This window comes from Scylla paramamosain, chromosome 16, assembly GCF_035594125.1.
Source record: "Scylla paramamosain isolate STU-SP2022 chromosome 16, ASM3559412v1, whole genome shotgun sequence".
In the NCBI taxonomy this organism is placed as follows: domain Eukaryota; kingdom Metazoa; phylum Arthropoda; class Malacostraca; order Decapoda; family Portunidae; genus Scylla; species Scylla paramamosain.
The window spans coordinates 11210001-11227500 of NC_087166.1; the positions used below are offsets into that span (position 1 = coordinate 11210001).

Here is a 17500-nt window from a genome sequence, read left to right on the forward strand (position 1 = left end):
GAGGAGGAATGACTTGCCAGGTGTGACCGCTAGCAGGTGCGTCGCTCCCTCTATCCCCCCTGACATCTTCCCCCACCCCACCACCCTTTCTCCCCACCACCAGCAAGACCTGCCTCAAGCCAATAGGCCCACTGCATAGGCCGAGACCCGCACTGCGTCACGCCTTCTGCAGTGACGGCCTGGACCACTGCTGTTTGTTGTGACGGGTTGTGAAAGGGTTGGGATGTTGTGACGTGTTATTGTGGCTCGTGATGTGACGCTGAAGTAATTGTGATGTGTTGTTATTGTTTGTTATGGTTGAGTTGTGACCTTTTTGACTTGTGACCTGTTTGTGACCTCGTTTGCTGTTTGTATGGTCTTAATTTATGTGTTTTTTTTTTTTTGTTATTTATTGATTTATTTATTTATTTTATTTTTTTATCTATCTCAGCCTCTTAACGTATCCTCTTCTTTGTTCTTTCGTTTTCTTTACCGTCTTTTCTATTTCTGGAGGAATGTTGTTCTTCCTTTTCGTTTTAAGGCATCATTGTTATTATTATTTTTTTACTTGAGTCGTTCTTGTTTCCTTTCTGTCTGTCTGTCTGTGTGTGTGTGTGTGTGTGTGTGTGTGTGTGTGTGTGTGTGTGTGTGTGTGTGTGTGTGTGTGAAAGCTGAATGGAGCTCACACACACACACACACACACACACACACACACACACACACACACACACACACACGGATTTATGAGGCGGTAGGCGTGAGGAGATGAGAACTTAAGTATGGTCAGAGAGAGAGAGAGAGAGAGAGAGAGAGAGAGAGAGAGAGAGAGAGAGAGAGAGAGAGAGAGAGAGAGAGAGAGAGATGGATTATGTACCTAAAAATATCCACCACCACCACCACCACCATACCACTACCTCCTCCTCCTCCTCCTCCTCCTCCTCCTCTTCTTCTCCCATATAATACTCTTCCCTTCCCCTTCAATCTCCTCTCCTATTTCACCTTTCCTTCTTCTCACTTTTCCCTCCATCAAACCCCCTATAACCCCCTTCCTCCCTCTCTTCCCTTCCTTCATTCCCCTTCTCTTCTCTTCCTTCCTTTGTTCGTTTTCCTTTCCTTTCCCTTTTCCCTTCCATTTCTTCCCATTTCCTTCCTTTACTTTTTTAATTTATCTTCTCTTTCCCTTCATTTTCCTTCTTTTTCTTCCTTTTATTTTCCCTTCCCCTCCGTTTCCTTCCTCTTCCCTTCCCTTCTCTCCTCTCCCCTCCTCTCTTCTTCTCTTCTCTCCTCTCTTCTTCCCTTCCCTTCCCTTCCCTTCCCTTCCCTTCCCTTCCCTTCCCTTCCCTTCCCTTTCCCTTCCTTCTATCAGGGTACATTTTTTTCCATTAGAAGGTCAGGAAATGTACTGTTATTTCACGTGGGTCTGTATTCCTTTTTTTCCCCCTTTTTTCCCCCTAGTAGAATGTAATGTAAGAGAGAGAGAGAGAGAGAGAGAGATTTTTTCCGTTTTCTTAGCGTGTTTCATAATTCTCTCTCTCTCTCTCTCTCTATCTCTCTCTCTCTCTCTGAAGGACAAAGCAAGTTTCGGAAATCCGGTTCGTGTGTTCGTGTGTTCGTCTGCTCGTGACTCAGTGGCGGGCCAGATGTTGGTGGTGCTTCATTCATTGATTCACGGCTGTTTCGAAGCACTGATGTAACTCGGGGGCGTGAGAACATTGTGGGCTGCCTCATTGCTTCACCTCTGAGCTCGATACTGATTGTTGGGTTTCGAATACTGAGTTGGGTTCGAATATTGAGTTGTTGGGTTCGAATATTGAGTTGTTGGATTCGAATATTGAGTTGTTGGGTTCGAATATTGAGTTGTTGGGTTCGAATATTGAGTTGTTCGAATATTGAGTTGTGGGGTTCGAATACTGAGTTGTTGGGTTCGAATACTGAGTTGTTGGGTTCTAATACTGATTTCTTTGGTTCTACTAGTACAAGTTTTTGTCTTCCTGAGTTTTTTTATTTATTCTATTCTTTCACTGCTACACAATTTTTTTTTTCAGTCCCTCACTTTTTTCACTTTCTCCTTCGTATTTCAGTCACATATTTCTGGAGACAAGGGAAGACAAAATTAACCTCTTGTTCTATCTCTCTTTGTGCTCTGAATGTTAACAAGGGCGACCACTGCTGTAGAAAGGGTTGAAATGTAGTTCTGTTATTTAGTTCGTGGAGTTTAAAGTGAAATGTGAAGGAATTTAAGGGGTTCTAAAAAGTTTCGGTGTTTTTAGTTGATGAAGTTGAAGGGAATATTTAGAATTTAAGGGCTTGTGTACGGAAATTTTCCTCCTTCGTTTCTTAGTTCGTTAATTTGTTAGTTCTTTCCTTCCTTTGCTCCCTCCCTCCTTCCTTCCTTCTTTCCTACGTTTTTCTTTTTTTCTTCAGTCTGTTTATGCCTTCTTACATCCCTCCCACTTTCCTTCTCTCCCTCCCTCCCACTTTCCTTCCTTCCTTCCTTCCTTCCTTCCTTCCTTCCTTCCTTCCCTCCCTCCCTCCCTCCTTCCTTCCTTTCCTCCCTCCCTCATTCCATCCATCCATCCATCCATCCTCCTTCCCTTCACTTCCTCTCCCTCCCTCTCTTCCTCCCTCCCTCCTTTTCTCTTTCTTTTTTACCCTCTATCATCCATCCATCTCTAATAACCCACACCCCATACCTCTCATCTCTTCACTGTCACCCACCCCCACCCTCACCCACCTTCACCCACCTTTACTCACCCTCACTCACCCTCACCAGCCCCTTACGTAAGCAGCTCTCAAAGGTTACATCAGACAGTGATACTTTTTTCTTAGCGTTACAAGCGAGCCTCCAGTGTCCACTCTTGGTTCAGTTCTTGCTCTCTGACGCTGTTCCGTGAGGCTGTGCACTGTGACCTTGGGCTTTTGATGGTGGTGCTGGTGGTGATGTTGCTTGTTCTTGTGTTTGTGTTGTTGTTGTTGTTGTTGTTGTTGGTGGTGGTGGTGGTGGTGGTGATGTTGTTTTTCTCTTGAATTTTAACTTTTTTTTCTGTTGTATGTTTTGATTTTTCTTCTTTTCTTTTCTTTTATTCTCCTTCGTTCGATTGTTTTTCTTTATTTTTTGTTTTTCTTGCTAATTTATATTTTTTTCTTTTTCTTCTTAATGTATTTTTTAATTTCTTTTCGTCATTATCATCATGTTTTTTTCTCTTTCCTTTCTTCTTCTCCTTCCTTTCCTGAATAGATCGCTTTGCTTGTATTTCACTTTTTTTTTGTTTTTCTGTGTATTTTGACCTTCTTCTTCTTCTTCTTCTTCTTCTTCTTCTTCTTCTTCTTCTTCTTCTTCTTCTTCTTCTCATTCTTCTTCAAATTCCTTTTCTTCGTTTTGTTTCGACCCAATGTATAATTCATTGCAAATTCTGCCCCTTTGCCTCCTCCTCCTCCTCCTCCTCCTCTTCCTCCTCCTCCTCCTCCTCCTCCTCCTCCTCCAAGTCACGCGCGTGTTGGTTGCATAATGTTCTGTCAGCAATGCAGGACGTAACAGCCATATTTTTTTGTCCCATTGCAAAAAACAGTTGTCATTTTGAGGTTACGTAAAGAACATTCCTCGTCCATTATTGTATTACTTTTTATTTGTGTATGACAGTTGTGAAGACCGGAGAGAGGGAGGGAGGAAGGGAGGGAGGGGGATGAATGAGAGAGAGAGAGAGAGAGAGAGAGAGAGGAAGAGAGAAGGAGAACGATAAGATGAAGAAAGGGAAAAACAGGAGGAAAGAGAGGACAAGGGGAAAAAGAAAGGGGAATGATGATAGAAGAGAGGAAGAGAGAAGGAGAGAGACAAGGATAATGCAGATAGGGAAGGAAGAAGAGGAAAAGAGAGAAGAAGAGAGACGAAGAGAACAATGCGAATAGAGAAGAAAGGAGAATTGGAAGAGAGAAATAAAAAAATGAGACAACGACAATAATGGGAATAAAAGAGAGAGAGAGAAGACGAAGAAAGAAGAAATTAGACGAAGAGAATAATGTGGATAGGGAAGAAGAAAAAAAGGATGAGAAAAGAAGAGAGGAGAAAAGGGATAGAGAAGAAAGCGACGAACACAATAATGCGAATACGGAAGAAAGAAGAGGAAGAGGAAGAGAAAAGAGAATAATGAAGATAGTGAAAAAAAGAAGAGGAAGAGAGAAGAAAAGAGACAAAGAGAGAGTATGACACTTTGAATTTTCGGTTTTATATCATTTTATTTTATTCTTTTGGGACGCATTTGAATATAACTTGAAAGTCCTCCTTCACTTTAATGAGAAAGGAGTAGTGTTGATATAGAACTCTCTCTCTCTCTCTCTCTCTCTCTCTCTCTCTCTCTCTCTCTCTCTCTCTCTCTCTCTCTCTCTCTCTCTCTCTCTCTCTCTCTCTCTCTCTTTGCAGTATTTTTTTTTCTTTACTTTTCGGGGATGGGCGGGAAGCAAAGCGGCCAGGAAGACACACGTACGTACACACGCACAAAAAAAAAAAATAAATAAAGTAAATATATAAATAAAAGAAGAAAACTCCATTATTTAGCTGCTCCCTTTCCTCCATCACCTCCCGATAAAAAGAAAAAAATAATGTTAATGAGGACAAAAAAAAGTACTCAAATATTTCATAAAGTCACCCCTACCCCCCACCAAAGAAAGGAAAAATAAATGTCAACTGCAGAGGAACGAGTGAAATATTCTATAAAGTCACGCCGTAAAAATATAACCGGCAAATAAAACTGATAAATAAATAAGTAAATAAAGCAGATTAATAAAAAAAGATTGTGCTACTCCCGGTCCGCCCTAAAGAAAAAAAAAAAAAAGAAAATAAATAAATAAATGTTAACGAGAAAACGGGTCAGATATTCTATAAAGTCACCCCTTTGAAAAAAAATAAAAATAAAACAGATTCCCTTAGTCCCCGATCCGTCCCTTTGAAGCTCCGAGCCCTTAAGCGAGACGTATCGATTCCTGCCGACACAAAGGAACGGGAAGGAGAGAAAAAAGGTATAGGAAACGTTTACATCACAGAAAACGAGTCAGGGATTAGGTCGGCTGAAAGTTAATGTAAAAAAGATATATATATATATACATATATATATATATATATATATATATATATATATATATATATATATATATATATATATATATATATATATATATAATAGTAATGATAAAAATAAATGAGTAAATTAATATTAAGTTGAATATGTAAACAAAATAAAGAATAAAGAAAAGAAGAGTCAAGGATTTGGAAAAGTGTAAACGTAAAAAGTATAGAAAGTGTAAGCAATAGAACAGAAAACGTGTTCAAAACCATAGAAAGCGTAAAAGTTATGAAAAAAAACCGCACAAATTTGAAAAAAAAAATTAACAAGATGTAAGACAAAGGAAAAGGAATAATTAAAACCACAGAAAACGTAAAAATGAACTAAGGAAAACGTATATATTGTATAATGAAATAGAAAATAAGTGAACAGTATAAAAAATGATCGTATTTAAAACCAAAGGGAACACTAAAACCTTAACAAAACATAAAAAAAAATAAAATAAAGGGAAACTCAAATAAAAAAAAACTAATAACCTCAATAAGTATAGAAAACAAAGAAAACGAATCCCAAAAAAATAAACACACAAAAAAAAAAAAAAAATCGAAGAAAAAAATGAGGATCCTAAAGAAAACGAGGGTGAGGGTGAGCGAGCGAGAGATCAGGTAGAGTGGCTGGATGGCTGAGTGGCTGGGGCGCGACCTGAGTTGAAGGCTACACGGTTCGATTCCCGGAAGGTCGGAGGGACGCGCTGACCTCTTTCCACGCCTCAGGACGCTCGGAAGGTCATGCGCTGTGACCTTTGTGACCTGGTGGAGGTTAAAGCGGCGATGGGAGGTGACCGGGAGGCTGTACTGTGGGTGTCTTTAATGTGTGTGGGAGAGAGAGAGAGAGAGAGAGAGAGAGAGAGAGAGAGAGAGAGAGAGAGAGAGAGAGAGAGAGAGAGAGAGAGAGAAGGGGGATTAGAGAGTGCAGCTTAGTATTGAGGGTCATGCAGTACCTTTTCGAGAGAGAGAGAGAGAGAGAGAGAGAGAGAGAGAGAGAGAGAGAGAGAGAGAGAGAGAGAGAGAGAGAGAGAGAGAGAGATGGTAATGTAGATCTTAGCCAGTCATCTGTTAGTGCCAAACACACACACACACACACACACACACACACACACACACACACACACACACACACACACACACACACACACACACACACACAGTACTTACCCACACGTGTTGGCTTGGTACCAGAACAAACACACACACACATACTCACACACACCATTGCTCGTAAGAAGATTATGAACGTAAAGGTGAGATATATTGCAAGGCTACACACACACACACACACACACACACACACACACACACACACACACACACACACACACACACACACACACACACACACACACACACACACACACACACAGCCAACCTAACCTTCTCTCTCTCTCTCTGTATCAGCGTATCATTGTTACAAAAGAAAAAAAAAGACACACAAAGGAAGCTCGCCTCCCGCCAAACTGTGAATGAACGATTGGCATTTCGTAATCGTCATATCAATTAGTGGCCTGATTGAGGAAGTGACGTAAGTTGTCTTTAATCTTGATCTTGAGTGGCTGATTCTGCAAGGTGAGAACAGGCAAGGATAGGCAGGTAAGTAATAAGCGATGTTGATAATAAGGAAAATTGGAGAATAAATGGAGTATGAAGAGATGGGGAGGGTTAAGTAAATGGTGATAATGGTGATAGTAAAAAATAGAATAAGTAAATGTTGATAAATGATAGTAAGGAAAATAAGATAAGAAGCGCAATGAAAAAAAAATAGATATAGGAATGTAAATTTGTGAAGGGAATAAGAAGGTAAATAAATGATGATGTTGATAATAATAAGTAAATAAGAAGATAAATACAATATGAATGGAGATGAATATTGCGTACGTTAATATATAGCGGAAGATTATGTTAATAGAGGCTACGTTTAGAACTAGATTATCTTTTTTTTTTTTTTTTTTTTTTTGATGTTTTTTCTTTTGATTTCGGGAACCTGTTTGGAAGCACACACACACACACACACACACACACACACACACACACACACACACACACACACACACACACACACACACACACACACACACACACACACACACATTAAAATAAAATAAATAAATAAAATAGAAAAAAAGCAAGAAAAACAGGCAAACATTCTAACAAATAATACAAACAAAACAAAACAAACAAACAAACAAACAAACAAACAAATACACTCAACATCTACCATTATTAATCCTTCTCTTCCTTCTGATCTTCCACACACACCTCCCAAATACCCTCCCACAATATTCCTCCCCCACTCATCTCTCTCATATTTGCCTCCGTGATATCTCTTCCTTCTCACATCCCTCTCCAGTATCCCTCCTCCTCTCTCTCCTCAATTCCTTCTCCCTGATATGAGACTCCCTCTTCCCCCCCGTCGCCCTGATATCCTTCCTGAATATTCCTACCCTCACCAATACTTCTCTCCCAAATCTTCCTCCCTCCCTCTTATCTTTCTTCCCTCCAGTATACCTCCCTACTTCTCTCTCCCCAGTTTCCCTGCCTCCCTGTAATCTTTTCCCTATTTATATCACTAGTTTTTCCTCCCTTCCCGATACTTCTCTCCTTAATCTTTCTCTCCCTCTTCTTTCTCCCTCCATTATTCCTCCCTTCGATATTTTCCTAGTTTCTCTCCTCCAGATATTCCTGATTCCCTAATATTTATCTCCCCAAATATTTTAACATACTCATAGTCTTAATATTTCTCTCGGCTAATATTCATCCCTTATCTCTTTCTCTGTCTCTTTCTCTGTTTCTCTCTGTCGCTCTCAGTTCAGTAGAGAGGAAAAACGTCCAACAGAATCTCGACAAACGTTCATCCTTTTAAACGTTTCCCTTTTAAACGTTCCCCTTTCATTCACCTGTCAGCCAGTTAGTCAGGTGAGGCCAGGTGTGTTGCTGGCCAGGTAAGTGTTCAGTGGAGCGTTGTTGTTGTTGTTGTTGATGTTGTTGGTGGTGGTGGTGGTGGTGGTGGTGGTGGAGGTGGTGGTGGTGGTGGTGGAGGAGAGATAGGGAGAGCAGGGAAAAGGGATTATAGAGCATGTTGTGTGTGTGTGTGAGAGAGAGAGAGAGAGAGAGAGAGAGAGAGAGAGAGAGAGAGAGAGAGAGAGAGAGAGAGAGAGAGAGAGAGAGAGAGAGAGAGAGAGAGTTTAAAAGCCCATGTGAAAAAGAAGTTTAAAAAAATCGATCTCAATTTAGAAAGATATGTTCCTTGAAGGTATGTCATTCACACACACACACACACACACACACACACACACACACACACACACACACACACACACACACACACACACACACACACACACACACACACACTTCGCCTCCTCCTCCTCCTCCTCCTCCTCCTCCTCCTCCTCCTCCTCCTCACTGCCTTTTAAATGCATGACGTAAACTTGCCTTAAAGGGGCGGAGGAGGAAGAGGAGGTGGAGGAAGAAGAGGAGGTGGAGTAGGAGTAACACACACACACACACACACACACACACACACACACACACACACACACACACACACACACACACACACACACACACACACACACACACACACACAGTTCCTTCTCTGTCCTATAATTACACACACACACTGGAGTGCCTCTGCGGGCCACTCAAGGATACACACTGCAGGATACTCGCGTCACGCCTCGCAGGGCACGCCCCATGGATACACTGAGTACTTTTGGGGTTAGCTTGGTATTCCCCGCTTCTCTTATTGGTTCCTTTCAAAATAGTGTTGTTTCTTATTTATTTATTTATTGATTTATTTATTTACTTCATTAGGTGCGGTAGGTTAGGAATTTGACCTTTTTTATTTATGCTGTTACTTGCTTATACTTTTACTTAACTTAGTTTAGGGCAGTTCTCTTTTTTTTTTTTTTTTTACTGTTGATATTTAGGAAGGAAGTGTTCTGTTTTTCCTGTTACTCATTCATGGTATTTAAATAGCATTGTTCACTTTAGAGGGGAAAAAATGACTGGATTACTTAAACTTGAGGTTTTAAAGTAATTGTCTTCTCTTAATTAGAAAAGTAATGTATTGCTCTTGCTTTTACTGATAATCTTCAAGTAACACTGTTTACTTATTGAGGAAAGTATTGCTGCACTCTTATTTGCAATTTTTAGATAACACTTTTCATTTATTTAAGAAAGATTTTTTTTTAATATTACCTATATAAATTAATTATAACCTCTGAGTAACAGTTTATTTATTTAGGAAAGTACTGCTCTACTATTACAATCCTTACATAACACACTTCACTTACTTAAGAAAAAAACTTCTACAATTACTCAGTTAACATAATGTACCTCCTTTTACTAATAACCTGTAAGCACTACTGTTGACTTATCTAGGACAGTACCATACCACTTAACACAGTCACTTCCCCTCCTCCTCCTCCTCCTCCTCCTCCTCCCCGGGATTCCCAAGCAGCCATCAGGAAACTCACCACCTGGAGGCCGCTGTGGTAACCTTGGGGGTGTTGGGGGGTGTGGTGACGCGCGGGTCCGGCCACCTCTTTCTCAGGAAATCTCGTGTACTTGGGTGGGGCGGGGGTGGGTGGACACTCTCTCTCTCTCTCTCTCTCTCTCTCTCTCTCTCTCTCTCTCTCTCTCTCTCGTTGTGGTAAAGTTGTATTTTGGGTTTGTTTTGTGTTGTGTTGGTGTGGGTGGGGAAGAAGTAATCGGGTGGGGGATCTGGTGTTTGTGGGGAGAATAGTGGGATAGGTGTGGGTGTGTTTGCGTGGGTGGGTAGGTTAGGGAGTATTGTAGGTCAGGTATGGGTGGGGAGGAAGTAGTGGGTGTGTGTGTGTGTGTGTGTGTGTGTGTCTGTTTTAGTATAAATGTAGATGCGTTTTGTGGGACAATCAATATGAAAATGACCATATTAACTGTAATTCCAACTTTCCCTTCCTATTCTTTTTCCTCCTATTCAGTCCCTCCCTTCCTCATTTATTTATTTGTTTATTTATTCATTTATTTGTATGGTTTTCTCATCTTATGTTATCTCTCAATCTTCTTCTAATATCTCCTTTGTTCATCCTTTGCCTCATTTGTCACCGTTCGTTAGATTTTCCGTGTTTGTTAATGTATGCAGGATTGAGTCACTAGGAGAGAGAGAGAGAGAGAGAGAGAGAGAGAGAGAGAGAGAGAGAGAGAGAGAGAGAGAGAGAGAGAGAGAGAGAGAGAGGGGTCAAGTTCTATCTTTACGTTGGTGTTTCCTGTGCGTCACCTTTTGTAATGTGTGTTTGGTTAGTGTGTGTGTGTGTGTGTGTGTGTGTGTGTGTGTGTGTGTGTGTGTGTGTGTGATGAGTGTGCAGTTTTGTAGAAGTGTTGTATCCTTTTCCTACACACACACACACACACACACACACACACACACACACACACACACACACACACACACACACACACACACACACACACACACACACCTTAAGAACAAGGACAAGGGTACGTGGTCATCCCTCATTTCCCTTCCTCCTTTCCCCTCTCTATTTTAAGTTTCCCCTCTCCTGTTTCCTTTTCTCTTGTATTTTCTTTCCTGTTTCCTCCTTACCCCTTTTTTTTTCGTTTTTTTCTCACTTATATTTCTTTTCCTTTTACGTTTTCCCTCCTCTGCTTCATTTTTCCCTCTCCTCTTCCTTATCTCCATTTGCTTCTCTCTCTCTCTCTCTCTCTCTCTCTCTCTCTCTCTCTCTCTCTCTCTCTCTCTCTCTCTCTCTCTCTCTCTCTCTCTCTCCTCCCTTTAACCTTTCTTCTCACTCCTCTTGTTTTTCTTCTCTTCCGTCTATTTCTCCTCTTTTATCTTGTTCTTCGTATTCCCCTCCTTTTATTTCCCCCCTTTATTCCTATTTTTAGCTCCTTTCCTCATCCGCCTCCTCTCTCCCTCCTCTTTCTCCCTTCCTTGTCTTTAAACTCTCTTTATCCCTCCTCCTTCCTTCTTCCTCCTCCTCTTTTTACTTTCTGTTACTCTCTTTGTTTCATTCTCAGTCTTTATTCCTCCTCCATTCCTTCCTCCTACGTATCTTTTTCTTTCCTGTTACTCTTTTTTCCTCTCACTCGTCTCCTGTTATTCTATTCTCATTCTTCCTTTTATTCTCTTCTTCACTCTTTTCTTCTTTCTTACCCTTCTGTTTCCGTTCATTAACCTATGTTTATTTTCTCTCTTTTATTCTTTCCTCCACTCTCCGGTCTATATTGCATTCCATTCTCTCTCTCTCTCTCTCTCTCTCTCTCTCTCTCTCTCTCTCTCTCTCTCTCTCTCTCTCTCTCTCTCTCTCTCTCTCTCTCTCTCTCTCGTTCTCAGACTAACCTCACCTAACCTAACGTAACCTAACCTCACCTAACCTAACCTAACCTAACCTAACCTAACCTAACCTAACCTAACCTAACGTTACCTTACCTTTCCTAATCTAACAACGCAACAAACTACAATATATGATTAAATAGATAAAATAAATGAATAAATAAAAAAGAAAGAAAGAAAGAAGGGAGTGAGAAAGGAAGGAAGGAGAGAAGGAAGGAAAGAAGGAAAATTAGGTTGGTTAAATACGTGGAAAATACCCAACTTAAGGAAACAAAATAAGAAAATAAAGAATAAATAAATGAAGAAAGAGAGAAAAAAATAAAGAAGGAAGAAGGAAATATAGGTGGAAAGATACCTGGAAAACACACTTGAGAAAAGGAAAACTAATGACGTCAGGTGTGGAAGTTACCTGGGCAGGTTTGATGGGAGAGTCAGGGTTTACTGCCGCGGCCTTGACCTCTCTCTCTCTCTCTCTCTCTCTCTCTCTCTCTCTCTCTCTCTCTCTCTCTCTCTCTCTCTCTCTCTCTCTCTCTCTCTTGCAGCATGAGTTCGTATTCTGGTTATTATCTTTCTTTGGTATCTTATTTTCTGTCTTTATTCCTCTCTCTTCGTTTTCCTCCTTTTCTTTTTCATGTTCCTCCTCCTCCTCCTTTTCCTTATTTATTCCTAACTCTTAATTTCTTTGTATCTTATTTTATTGTGTTTTCGTTTTCATATTTTTGGCTATCTATCTATATATATATATTTTTTTATTTTCATGTGTGTATTTTCGTGTTCCTTCATTGCTAATTCGGTATTTTGTTTGTATTTTTAATTCTATTTCCATATTTCTTTATTGTGAACTGTATTCTGTATTTATTTTTGCTAACTTTTCCTATTGTTTTTTTTTTTTTTTTTTACTTCTTATAAACTGTATTTTCTTATTGATTTATTGCCAACTCTGTATTTCCACATTTATTGCTAAGCCTTTTTATTTTTTTTATTCATATATCAGTAACTACATTATATTAGCACAATTATTGCTAAGCTTTTATTTCTTTTATTCATTCATTAATAACTCCATTTCCTGATTCATCGCTAAACCTCAATGTATTTACTCAAACACTGCAAACTCTGTCCTTTCTTCGTATATTCTTATCGTATTCCTTTTATTCACTTATTGCAAACTGTTCTTTCTTACCACACTTCCTCACTCCCTCATAGCTAACCCAATACTTTCCTTCTGCAGGTGAGTGTTCCGTGGCCTGGTTCATCTGAGTGTTGGCAGCAAGGCAAGGCGAGGCGAGGCGAGTCAAGGAGGCTCCACAGGTGAGTGTTGGAATGCCGCGGCAGGTGTGGCTCGCTGATTGGCTGTAGTCTCGCCTCGTTTGCCTCATTACTCTAATTGTTGCACTGTGCTGTATTGGGTGAGGCACGAAAGTTTGGGGGGCGGGGTGTTAGCAGGGTAAGGAGTGTGTGTGTGTGTGTGTGTGTGTGTGTGTGTGTTGTTTTGTTTCTTCAGGTTATTTCATTGTTTGTTAAGGTTAGGTTAGGTTAGTTATTTCTTTAGTGGCACGAATGTTGGAGTTTTACCGGAATAAGGACGATGTGAGTCATGTTTCTTTGTTTATTTATTCATTTAGTTTGTTAGTTATTTATTTATTTGCTTGTTTATTTACTTTTTGAGAATGTGGCAATGTTTTTACTTTTTTTTATATATAAATATATATATATTCTTGAAGGGAGGTTCTGTATACGTGTTTTTCTTCTATCCTTCACTTTTTATTCTTTTATTTAAATTTTTATGTATTATTTTGACCAGAGTGGTTGTAAAAAACACGATAATTTGTGTTGAAAAAGAAAAAAAGAGGGTGATGATTTGCATTAGTGAAACGAAGCTTAATTATGGCACTCCTTTGGCATTCCTCCTCCTCCTCCTCCTCCTCCTCCTCCTCCTCCTCCTCCTCCTCCTCCTCCTCCTCCTCCTCCTCCTCCTCCTCCTCCTCCTCCTCCTCCCCCACCTTGTTATTCGCCGCCCCCAGTGCCAGCATGAATCAAGCAAAAAGATGACACCAAATTTGGCACTTCTCTGGCACTCTTGGGAGGAGGAAGAGAATGAGGAGGAGGAGGAGGAGGAGGAGGAGGAGGAGGAGGAGATTGGCCACGTGGAAGAGGGAGGGAGGGAGGAAGGGAGGGAGAGGTGGAGTGAGTGGCATAAGTGCTTGGAAGAGAAGAGAAGGAGGAGGAGGAGAAGGAGGAGGAGGAGGAGGAGCTTATTGGTTGGGAGGGTGGAAGTGGAACAGTTTACATTAATGATTTAGCACCATTTGTGTGTGTGTATGTGTGTGTGTGTGTGTGTGTGTGTGTGTGTGTGTGTGTGTGTGTGTGTGTGTGTGTGTGAGGTTAATTAAAAGGGTTGTGAGGACCTTGCCGTGTTTGGGGCTTGCGTGGACGGCCCTTAAACTTTGCAGTGGAGGAGGAGGAGGAGGAGGAGGAGGAGGAGGAGGAGGAGGAGGAGGAGGAGGAGGAGGAGGAGGAGGAAAAAGAAAAATTAGACAAGAAAATTAGAATAGAAATAATAATAATAATAATAATAATAATAACACTGAGAAAGGAAGAAGTGAATAGAAAGAAAAGAAAATAAGAGAATAGGAAGGAAACAGAGGAAGAGGAAATAGTGAAAGTTAATAGTCAACTTAATACACAAGAAGGAAGTCATAAGGAAAGGAGGAAAAGGAGAGAATGAGAAAATTAGGAAGGAAAAAAAAAGATTGGAAGGGATAGAGGAAGAGAAAACGGGTGAAATATAATGTAAAAATAGAAAATATGTGTGTTAAGAATTGATTGGGAATAATAACATGGCTATTTTGGTTTTATTTTTATTAATGTTTGAAAATATATATTTTTTAATTGGAGTTTATTATTATTGTGATTTGAATTAGTACGAATGTATTTAAAAAGATGTACGTATTTCTCTCTCTCTCTCTCTCTCTCTCTCTCTCTCTCTCTCTCTCTCTCTCTCTCTCTCTCTCTCTCTCTCTCTCTCTCTCTCTCTCTCTCTCTCTCTCTCTCTGCTGGTATTTGGGTAAGTGGTGATCACATTCCGGTGCGTTGAGGTGTGTGCGTGGCCAGTAATTAACCTGGGAAAATACCTGGTCTAATTGCGTGTTTATTTTTACCTGTTTGGATTGGCTCAGGTGTGCGTAGGAAGCTGTGCATTGTAATTAACAGGTACAAAAATTCAATAATCACAGAATCTTTAGTGTGTTTTATTTATTTATTTATTTATTTTTTATTCTTCGTCTGTTTTGTTCATTGAAAGCCGCTAGGTGGAGATAAAGTACTGGAATTTTTTTTTATACTTAGAACGAAGGAAAACGAAAGAAATGAGAAAAGGAAGGGATAGACTTTAGTTCTCGCAGTTGAAAAATAGGTACATAAATAATAATAAATAAAAAATAAATAAATAAATAAAAATAAATAAAAATTAAATAAAAATAAATAAAGAAAATAAATAAAAATAAAAATATAGTGAATTACGAAATGAAGTTCACGAATAGGAAGAAATAAAAGAAATAGAAACATGTAGAAAAGAAAAAAGCAAAGGAAACATGGAAAGAAAGTTAAGAAAAGGAAACCATACATAAAATAGATAAAGAGAAAGGAAAAAGAAAGTAAGTTTGTCAGGAAGGAAAACCAGAGAGAGAGAGAGAGAGAGAGAGAGAGAGAGAGAGAGAGAGAGAGAGAGAGAGAGAGAGACACGTAGTTACTAAGGGAATTTTAATGGCAAAAGAGAGGGAGGGACGAAGCATTCATTTCTTAACCCACCTTTAGATATTACGTCTGACCCACATTCCAATCAACCACAGGTGTGTTAAGGTGGGTTTACTGCCCTGCCCGCGCGTGTGCTGAATTAAAGAGCTGTTTGATGCAACGTATAAGAAGGAACTTGCATGCTGGGAAATAATTTAATAGTGTTTGTATGGAAAAAAATGGAGTTTATATATTTGTAGGTTTTTTTTTAACTCCCTGGTATGTGACACGTGGTTCCTTAATGACAAACTGCACAGGGATGTTCATTTTGTTTCCACAGCGACCTTTGAACATTGTACTGGCTAGATATTGGAAAATCTATTCTTGTAATCTTGCATTTTTCAAGAGGGAGGTTTCAAGACACTTATCCTTTTAATTTTTGACGACTGCTTTTGGCTCTGGGGACCGGCACCTCAGTGGGCCTTTTTTTTTTTTTTTTATATATATACTTTTGTTCCCCTTGGCCGGTGCTCCTCCTACAAAAAAAAAAAAAAAAAGAAAGAATCCGTTTTCTTTCTTGTAGGTTTTTGTTAATGTTTTATACGCTGCCTCTAGTGGTGTGAATTGTTGCCTGTCGCAGTGAAAGGGTTAAATGTAGCGTGTAGTGTTTGAAGTATAAGAGAAAGCACGAATACTGGAAAATTATTTGATATATTAGTTGAAAAGATTGGAGTTTGTTTTCCTATAGGATTTTAATATGTAGTGTGTATTATTTGAAGTAAAAGAAAGGAACCTGCGTAGTGAAAAATTATTTGATATATGGATTGAATAAATTGAAGTTCTTTTTTATGGGATTTTAGTTTGGAGTTTGTATTATTTAGTATACACAAGTGTGAGTATATAACTGGATTTTGTATTTCTGAAACTGTATAGTGTATCATCAGTATACTCAGGCATGTAAGGGGAATTTAAGGTCCAGGGTGTATTTCTTATAATGTGTCCTGCTAAATAAGGTGTATTTCTAAACGTATCCAGCTATTAGAGTGAAGGTGTATATTGTATTTTTAAAGTATAGAGTGTTTCTTTTTAATATACACTATACAGGTATATCAAGTACAGGTGTATATGGAAATTTCAGGGTATAGTGTGCAAATTTTTAAGTATACACAGACATCTGGTATAGTGTATTTTTTTTTTTTAATATATACAGGTATTTAAGATGTTCATTTATTTTTAATTTGTAATGTGTAGACTGTAATTTCAAATGTATACAAGTAACTAAGGTATAGGTGTGTAACTAAGATATAGGTGTGTAACTTATGATATTCTTCAAGATATACTGTATGATTGAAACACATACAGGTATCAAGGTGTAGAGTGTGATCCCACATGCACAGGTATTCAAGGTGTAGATGTGCAGTGTAGCAAGCGTGACTCACCTCCCCTAATCACACGGAGAGAGCGGCTCAGGTGTGCTGGGGCAATTAACACACCTGCGCGTGACGTCACCAGGCGCCATGCACTTATGTAAGGTGTGCTGGTAGTGGTGGTGGTGCTGGTGGTTGTTGTTGTTGTTGTTGTTGTTGTTGTTGTTGTTGTTGTTGTTGTTGTTGGTGGTGGTGGTGGTGGTGGTGGTGGTTATTGTTGTTATTGTTGTTGTTGTTGTTTTTATGGAAGGGTTTCTGACCAAGGGCAATAAAAAAAGACTTACCCAAAAGAGAATTGTCAAAAAGCGGTGATGGTGATGGCGGTGATGGTGGTGGTGGTAGTAGTAGCAGTGGTTATGGCAGCGTCACTAATGGTGGTAGTGACTATATAGGTACCGTAATTTCGAATAATCTTCCTGACACACCCAAGAGAACCAAGGTCAATTTTGAAGAGCATTTTTTTTTTTTTACTCTTATTTATACCTTACTTTTTTTTTTTTTTTTTTTGTATGTGTATTTTTGCCTTTATTTTATTGTTATCCCCCTCCCCCCAACACGTGCCTGACCTTTAAAGCTGCGCACGATGTAGCAGACGTGTTTGGTCATGTCGCCTTTAACATTATTCCCGCACCCCTTCATTTATTCTTCCTATTTTTAAGTGTGTCATCTCATATAATACGTATCACCTTCGCTGGCGTTACTTTTATATATATTTTGCTGAGCTTCTTTGTTCACGTTCATTTATTTGATTGATTTGTTTGTTTATTTATTTAAATCCCTCGTGTTATTTAATCTCTCGTAAATTTTGCTTTCAGTTTTCGTTCTGTTTGCTGAATTCTTTATTCTTGTCTGTTTATTTGTTTATTTATTTATTTATTTATTTTATTTTTTGTATTTCATCCTTTTTAGTT

At 39.3% G+C, this 17500-nt stretch overlaps 1 protein-coding gene across 1 annotated transcript in view; it reads left to right on the forward strand.

The window, feature by feature from the left end:
• Positions 1-17500, forward strand: part of LOC135108033 (serine/threonine-protein kinase tricornered-like) — a 175938-nt gene that overhangs the window by 64000 nt on the left and 94438 nt on the right. The window contains exon 2 of the mRNA XM_064018607.1: positions 12659-12738. The gene's annotated coding sequence lies outside the window, so the exon portion shown is untranslated. The remainder of the gene's footprint in view (positions 1-12658; positions 12739-17500) is intronic.